The sequence below is a fragment of the Miscanthus floridulus genome, chromosome 6 (assembly GCF_019320115.1).
Source record: "Miscanthus floridulus cultivar M001 chromosome 6, ASM1932011v1, whole genome shotgun sequence".
NCBI lineage: Eukaryota > Viridiplantae > Streptophyta > Magnoliopsida > Poales > Poaceae > Miscanthus > Miscanthus floridulus.
The window spans coordinates 68,415,267-68,424,571 of NC_089585.1; positions in this window are offsets into that span (position 1 = coordinate 68,415,267).

The following is a 9,305-nucleotide window of genomic DNA, read 5'->3' on the forward strand; positions in this document are numbered from 1 at the left end:
TGTGACAAATTATATGACGCCAAATAAGCGTCACAAAAACTATCTTAAATAGGGCTCACATGGGTCGGCAGCAACATTCTGTGACGCGTTGACTGAACACTATGTGACACAAGTTAGCGTCATAAAAAAGAACAATACGTGACAACAGTGTATACCATCACAAAAGGTACCACATTTTGTGACGGTCCACCATATTTTCGTCACGTGGTACATTTAGCGACGGTCGTTATATGACGGCCATTGTGATGGTGACATTTCGTCATAACATACTTTTTGTGACCAACTCTGTAGTTTACGTGACAGTTTCTATTTGTCATACAAACCCACAAATCTTGTAGTGGTAAGATCAGGAGAGGCTTCAGCATGAGCAGCAATAGGTAAGGTTGGATCTAAGGGTATCAAAAGAGACATCCTATCCTTAGAAGAAGGAAGACATAACTCCACAATTCTCTACTTCAAATCCAAAACTACCCCATATACACGCAACTAGTTCATTCCTAGAATAGCATCAATGCCTTGCCCAGGCAGTATCATGAACTATAGATAGTTAGTCTGACTGGCTAATACTAAGCTCACTATGTCCATTTGAGTGTTAATGCACATCTACGCACCCGAAGTACTGATTCTATAGGCAAACGGTATAGCCATAAGAGGTATATTGTGCCGGTATACAAATCACATGCTCATGAATGAATGTGATGCACCAGAATCAAACAACACATAAGCTAGATGGGAATCAATGGTGAACATACCAGCCATCACCGGTTTATTTTGTAATATCTGCTCAGCCTCTGTGAAATTAACCTATCCAGATCTGCTGACTGGTACTTTCTTCTTTATCACAGTCCACTTGATTAGCCTAGAGTTAGCCGATGGCTGAGCAGACTGGGCCAGCTGGTTTTGCGGACACTCTCGGGCATAGTGGCCTTCCTTGCCACATTTGAAACAAGTGTTAGGCTTGTTCCCCAGTCCTTGACGAGGTGGAACCGCCCGAAATAACGCACTTACGGAGGCGCTCGTCTTCCATCAGACACTAAGCACCCCGAAAGCAAGCTACAGTGGGTGGGTTCCGTTAGGCACACCCCCAAGGGAGAGCCAAAAAGATCCACATTTTTCCCTAAGGATCCAATAATTAGAATGAGTTACAATAATTAGTACATTTCATACATCCAGAGTTCTTAGAAATTCATTATTACATTACCAAATTTAGAGTGCGAAATATTAAATAGTGGAATGATAATAAACATTTATCGATAAAGAACAAGGATCCGTTTGTGCCCACCAGAAGAATCCTTCACACAATGGTACTCCTCAAGCATTACCTACAACAGGGGTAAATAAACCATGAGTACATAATGTACTCGCAAGACTTATCCGACTATTGGGAATAATTTCCTAACTCCATGGGATATGATAAGCTTTATGATTTGATGGGTTTCTTTTTGCAGAATGCAATGCTAATAGTGGATCCTTATTTATGTGATTATTATTAGCAACCATGATTAATTCTTGATCTAGCCATTCTATGTAAGCATATGTTCTACTTTCAAGCAAGAGTTGAGCAATCAGCTCTATTTCATCACCTTTCATCTTTTAGTTCTTACTATGGTGCAAGACCATAGACAAGCCATACCAGAACATTAGCAATTCATGAATCAATGTCCCTAGCTGGATACCCCCAAAACACACCCCCTGCTTGTACCCTAGGCACAAGCAGGACCAACCCATCACCCTCCTGTCACGGGGTCTAGGTCCCCGTCAAAACTTGGACTCCAAGCCCCCGCTCCTAAGTCCCGGACTCAGTGCATTGCAAGGACCTCCACCATCCCCACCACCAATCAATAAGTCCGAAAAGAGCCAGAACCTACGACAAGAGAGCAACAAGTCTTCCCTGCGCCCATACCCAAGTATGTGCTCGGGATAATAAATATGTAACTTGTCTAGAGCCCAATGCAACGGCCGGTCCTTAACCGACACATATAGGTAAAAAGTGTAACCAAGCTATGTCCCGTTGGCCGCAGAACACAACCTCTTACACCCACCAATACCCAACCCATATCCCTTCCTGGTCACCATTTTTCCTTTCCACCATTTTATCATGAGTGATCGTAATTATCACCTATTGTGAGTAACGACAGGTTACTCACGCTACCGATACCCTGAGCATAGCAGCTACTCAACCTATACTAGTAGGACTCATAGGTAAGTATATCTATGCATGTAGTTTCTATAAAATGCCTATAATGTAAATGCACATCATATATATATAAATATATATATTCACTAATCATTCAAAAATAGGGCTTATGCACCGGGGCTTGCCTGTCTTGGGTAGGCGGTGTGTCAACAAAGTCAGCAACGAACGGCTCTAGGGCTCCCTCCTACATGAGGATCTCCTCCTTGTACTTCTCAATAATCTCCTCATAGTCCTATTCGTCCACAGGCACAAAATCTACCAACTCGTTATCTACATGCATGAAATGATGATGCAACACTTAGTAATACGGCAACAGCAACTCTTAAAATAAAATACATCCATCAAGCTACTAAGCTAGTCCTACTGACTAAGGTGCTAAGTTACCTATTGTTACCACTAACAAGTATGAAACATGGCATGTACTACCTTAGCAACTAAAGGCATTCTTACTCTTAATACCGATTTACTCTATATATGATAAAACAAGGAGTACTAGCTATTCTATTTATCAACCTACTCTAAGGCTACAAAAATTACAGTAAGCACATAATAATCTAATGAGCCTACTGTAAAAATTTCATGGCTAAAGTATCACCAATTTGCCACAAAATTTCTACAAATATTAAGCTAGATAATACTAAGCTTTCTAAAGTGAATTTATGAGTCTATCATTACAATAGCTAACTATAAACTAACTACACCAACAGCTAGATAGCATTTTTGTGAACCTAACAAATTTTGTTTCACTATTTTTGGGCACCTACATAATTTACTATAATTTTACAAAGATCAGTTCAAAACTAAATTGAATAAACCTTTACTAATTCACTAGAAAATGAAAAACTTAAATCTACCGCGTGGCCCAAAGCGCGAGTGGCTCGGCCCACTCTGGCGCAATGCTTGCGCGCATGCATGTACGGCGTGGCCCAGTCCGCGCGACGATGGCCCGTGACGGGGAGGACCCGCGCGCGTCGGTCATCATGCGAAAACGCCCTTGGCCTACCCGGTAATCACGCAAGCACTACGAGCACTATTCTACCAATCTGCTATCTTATAACTACGCCCCTCTCCCTTTCCATCTTTACCACGGCCATACCTTGGGGCCCCCCGCGCGTGCACCGACGCAGCAGTGTTAGCACCGGGCAGTTACGTCAGCCAAACCAGTCCCTCCCTGCCCCTAAATGCGAGCCGATATCTACCTAGGCATGAGCGCGAGCCGCTGGGCGAAGAAAGCGTGAGCTAGGACGCCGCAGTAAGGCTGGACCATGGTGGTGGAGCTCTTGCAACAAGGCGGTGGCGTTCCGGTGAGTTACAACAATGCCGGGGTAAATAGGGTAGCGAGTGAGCTCTAGGCACTCACCATGGACCCAATCAAGTTGGTAGTTCAGTCGGAGGCAGCCCGACCCAAGCTGGCCGTGTGCGCATGGACGGTTTGGTGGTGCATGGCGGTGGTAAGGTTGCGTCAGGGGTGGCTAGGAGGTGGTAGCAACTTGGCAAGGGTGCGTAGGGTGATGAGTAGGTGGAGGCGAAGTTGGCGGTGCAACGAATTGAACGCGAGCAGCTCTAGAAAGGGGGCTTGCCGTCGATGCATACCGACACGGTCTTATTGACCCGGTGGGAAGGAAGTTCCAAATTGGAGCATGGCACAACAAGGTTCACTGCATGTTGGGGTCGGGTGGTTGGCTAACTACATGATGGAGCCACGGGCAAAGTTAATTAGATCGAGTTGCCTCCAATGACTCAAATTGAAAGCGCAGGTCCGGAGACCATGGCGATAGAGGAACAGGGGATGGGAGGCATGGCTTGGCCCGTCGCTTCCATGTTGGGATGTGCTGTCAACTCGGTGCACAATCGCGCATGGGCTATAGGGCGATGGGGAAATGGCCAAACACGCTCAGAATTGGTTGGCCGCATTGCCATAACTCGTAAGCCGATGGCAGCGGCTCGGCCCTTTGCGCTGCAGTGACATGGCGCCGATTCGAGAGAGGCAACAGCGCAGCGTCGCATCGAGCATGATGTGATGGCAAGGGTAGGCGAGCAAGCCCACGTGCGTGTAGCCGTGAAGGGTCAGCAACAGCAGTGGCCACGCGGCAGCGGCGGTTGAAGCGCAGTGCGACCGGGGACGCAGCACGACGCGACGACGAGCATCAGCGGCATCGCGTGATAGTAGCCTAGACTGGCCAAGCCACATGCCAGCCGAGGACAGCCACGCGCACACGGTCCCGCGCAGGCGAGCGTGAGGCGGCAGAGTGGCTAGGCGGATGCGACGACGGTGGTGGCCGAGCAGCTAGGCCACCGGGCGTGGTGTGCGCGTGCGTGAATCACGTGCCCGGGGCACGGCAACAGTGATGCGGTTGACAGTGACTAGCAACACGACACCAAAGGTAGGACCGGTTAGCGTGGTGGCACGCGTGTGGGCATGCGTGCGCGTGCGCGTTGGACGTCTGGCGCGGCAGCGCCGAGTGCCGGGTGAAGGGTCGAGATGGCGACTAGAGGGGGGGTGAATAGTCTTTTCTAAAACTTAATCGCGTCGGCTAACCGATACAAATGCGGAATTTAAACTAACGGTCTAGACAAAACTACACCCCACTATATATGTTCACTAGCACCTTGCAAAGATAACAATTATGCAACAAAGGTGCCGGGCTAGCTAGAGCTCTCCTAACCAATTCTAGAAGCAAGGTCACACAAACCTATGCCGCTAGTACTTTAAGCAACAAGGGAGCTCCTACACTTGCTAGTAAGCAAAAGCACAAAGCTAACTAAGCTCACTAGCAAGGCTCAATAACAAGGCGACCAATGCCAAATTAGAGAGCGCAATTACTTAGCTACACAAACTAAGTAATGTGACTAACAAGGTTACACAAACCAAATTAGCCACGCAAGGGAGCTACTTCTATGCTACACAAGCATGAAGGTAACTAGCAAGCTACACAAGCTAACTAATTACAAAAACAACAACACAAGCTTAATGTATATGAAAGTAAACGCAAGCTTGTGTAACGGGGATGCAAACCAACGGGAAGAACAAGGTTGACACGATGATTTTTCTCCCGAGGTTCACGTGTTTGCCAACACGCTAGTCCCCGTTGTGTCGACCGCTCACTTGGTGGTTCGGCGGCTAATTAGCATCACCCGCTAAGCCCGCACGTCGGGCGCCGCAAGAACCCACCCCTTGAGTGAGGGTAGCTCAATGACACGCTTTACTAGAGTTGCTCTTTGCGGCTCCCGCGGGGCGAGCACAATGCCCCTCACAAGCACTTCTCCGGAGCGCCGCACAAGCTTCTTGCGCGCTTCGACGGAGACCACCACCAAGCCGTCTAGGAGGTGGCAACCTCCAAGAGTAACAAGCACCACCGGCTTGCAACTCGATCACCTAGTGCCACTCGATGCAACCTCACAATGCAATCGCACTAGAATCGCTCACTCACACAATCGAATGATCACTATCAAGTATATGTGTGATGGAGGGCTCCCAAGCACTCACAAGCATGGACACTAAGTCCCTTGAGGTGCTCCACACCAGCCATGGCCGAAGGCCACTTCTATTTATAGCCCCAGGGGCTAAACTAGCCGTTACCCCTTCACTGGGCAACGGTCGGGCCGACCGGACGCTCCGGTCGTGTTGACCGGACGCTGGACCTCAGCATCCGGTCGCTCGCAGACGACCACGTGTCCCGGTTCCAACGGTCACTTGACTTGACCGGATGCAGCAACACTCAACTGACCGGACGCTGGACCCTCAGCGTCCGATCGTTTCCAGTAAGCTCCCGAGCATGACCGGACGCGTCCGGTCGAACGTGATCGGACGCAGCCAGCGTCCGGTCACTCTCCAGCTACTGCTACACTCCACGTCAGCGCGACCGGACACAGCCTACCAGCGTCCGGTGCATTCAGATCCAGCGTCCGGTCAGTTGACCGACGCCAGCATCTTCTCCATTCTCTTCACCCTTGCTCAAGTGTGCTAACCACAAGAATTTGCATCCGGCGCAATAGAAAATAGGCATTCCATTTTCCCTTGCTCAAGTGTGCTAACCACAAGAAGGACCTAAACCCAACTCACCCCTGCAAACACCACCTCCTTTGTAAATGTGCCAACACCACCAAGTGTACACCACCATGTGTATGTGTGTTAGCATTTTCACAATCATTTCCCAAAGGATGTTAGCCAAGTCTTGTCTTGATCTTCTCCACCTTGATCACATGACTCAATGTCATGTCTCATGTGCATTTAAGCTCCTTCATCATCACATGTGTGAGCTTTGCAACATCTCCAAGCCATTTTCACCTCCATGGCATATGTTGCTCACACACATGTACCTGTGGACTAATCACCTGTGTATCTCACATAAACACAATTAGTCCACCTAAGTTGTCACTCAATTACCAAAACCAAACAAGGACCTTTCATCGGGCACGGTGACTGCGCCTAGATGCTGAAGCTAGCCGAGAACGTGCCTTGCATGATTTTTAAAGCGCCCCAAACATCCAACTCAGTGATCCAGTTGCTAAACCACCTATTTTACACTCGAGATGGCATTTCAAGCTATTAAAACAAACCCTAAGACCATACCACTACTTAACCCAAATTTCCTACAAAAATTGTCGAACTTAGCTTCGTCAAAGCGTTGTCCGACTTTAGGAAATTTGACTAAGTCTCAAATGGTTTCATGTCGAATTCGATTTTCAAGCTATTCGATACGTTAGCTAGTGAATTCCGTTCTCGACCGCAAGTATTTCATCGTTACCTACGAAGCTTGTACTACAAACCCTATTAAAGTCCTGCATATGTGTTCTATAGTGTTCTTGCTCAATAAAAATTAGTTTAGAACCCTAAGTAATGTAACGCGACATGAAATATAACATTCGTTTCACGTTTTAGATGAACGTTTCAAGTTACGTACATTGCTTTACAACCTATATTACACACATTTACACACAAATATGATGTTCATGCAGTGTTTTAATAAAAGATTGTATAGTGTAATACCGAGGGTGTTACATAATAGGTGCTCATAGGAGTAGGGTGTGCGTACGTACATTCATAGGGGTGAGTGTGTGCTTGTGTTTGTGAGTGTCTGCGTCTGTACTGGGCGTCGAAAAATAAATACTAGCCAAGCAGGACCGTGTTAGATATTGTCTGAATTCTAGAGGAATCTGGATAGTTTGGAGAAATGCTGGAGGAATTTGTGAGAGAAAAACACTGTTCTGGATGAAAAAATAAGCGGATCAAGCCGAGTTTAAAGGCACGCGAACGGAGCCATAAATGGCAAAGGTCATAATAAAAAGTTGACATGCGCGTATTGCATATATGTGAGTGTGTGGAGCAAACCATCCTGTGATTCATAAATAAACAATAAAATGCAAGAGGGTAGAGCAGACCATCCTGGAGCAATTATAAAGGTAACTACTAAAAATAGTGGAAACGAATGAAAGTGGCATAAGACATTTTATGATCATTAGTGCTTGTTTATTTGTTGCGCTTCAATGCATATAAGTTGGAGGGATTGAGGTGGATCAACGCAGGTTTAGTGGACTTCAAAGGTATGTGAGGCTGATGCCCTATTGTCCATCTTTTATTCGTTTGGAGAGCGATGACAGTTTGGTTCAACAAACTAGATTTCTTTTTTGCATTGGCATATGGGATAGTTTTGAGCTATGTCTATAATAATTTTGACTGTCCAATAACCAATTTGATCCTAAGACAAATAATATTAACCAGTTACACCAAATGATGTAATCAATACAACCAAAACCACACCTGTGATCCGAGTTAATTCACAGGTTTTTAAGTCCGTGTAAAATCATCATTAGAACCATCATACTTGCTAATCATCAATGAACTGATTGAATTAACCAACCAAAGTTGGCCTCTATCATTATATATTGAACGGAGAAAAAAGTCCCTGTAGGGTTGGTCGGTAGTAAAAGGTCGTAGCAAAACTGTAATATAGGTTGGTTTTAAGATTCAGTACTCTGTACTTTGCCTTTTATATTTTCTTTTTAGCTTTAGTCTATTGGCTTCATACAAGGACCGAAACATTGTTATTATTAAAAATAAAAAAATTCCTTAAAAATACTTGCAGAGTCTTCACACAAAATCATCTGCTCCCTCCATGCTTAAAATTGAAGTCGTTTTGGAGAGGGAGCTGGATGTTCACAATTGAAGTTGTTTGCAGCCTTCAACAACGTTTTGGACGATATTACCACCAGTCCTTCGTCTCCCGTACCACAGTCCCGAGGAGAAAATTAATTCGCGCCTCCTCGCTTGCTGTCGCGCCGCGCATCTGAGAAGGAGAGAGAGAGAGTCCCTCGCTTGCTGGTTTGTGCCAACAAGTGTGAAACAAACAGCCCGAAACGGGAAAAAAAAAGGGAGTGGTTTGTGCCAACAAGTGTGAAACAAACAGCCCGAAACGGGAAAAAAAAAAGGGAGTGCAACGTGAAACGAACAGCCTGATGAAACAAAAAAAACGGGAACCCAAAGGAATTGAACCTGGGACCCCTCACCTGCAAGCTCACAACACTAACCAATCTAGGAAAGAAGTCTGGTTATACGGAGAAGCCCAAAACCCTATTTAATAAGGGTAAATAGAAGAAAATATATCCTTATTAATTACCCATTGGTATCCTAAATTATGTACAAAACGACTTATTTTTTTTCATACGGAGGGAGTACAGCGCTTGTGTCATAAAATGTAGTATTAATTAATTTCCATGTACTGATGTACTCCAATATCTAAGTGGTTGTCGTTTCCGTCTATGAGGAGTATAGTTGGCCATGCAGCCCGAGGCACGACGGCACGGCACGAAGCCCGCTTTTTTAGCCCGACACGAGCACGGCCCGGCCCGGTGACATGCGGGCCCGGGCTAGCCCGGCCCGAGGGAGCAGGCCGTGCCTGGGCCGCTGCTCAGGCCTGTGGGCTGGCACGGCACGGCCCGGCCTTCAACAGACGGCCTGACAACGGCCCGGCCGGCCACCCCCTCCCTCCCCCTCCAGCCCTCCTCACTCCACTTCCCCTCCCCGCGGCGCGCGGCCCAGCTGGCCGGCCCACCGTCCCCGGAACCCTAAGTCCCCAAACCCCTCCTCTCCGGCTCTCCCACACGCCGC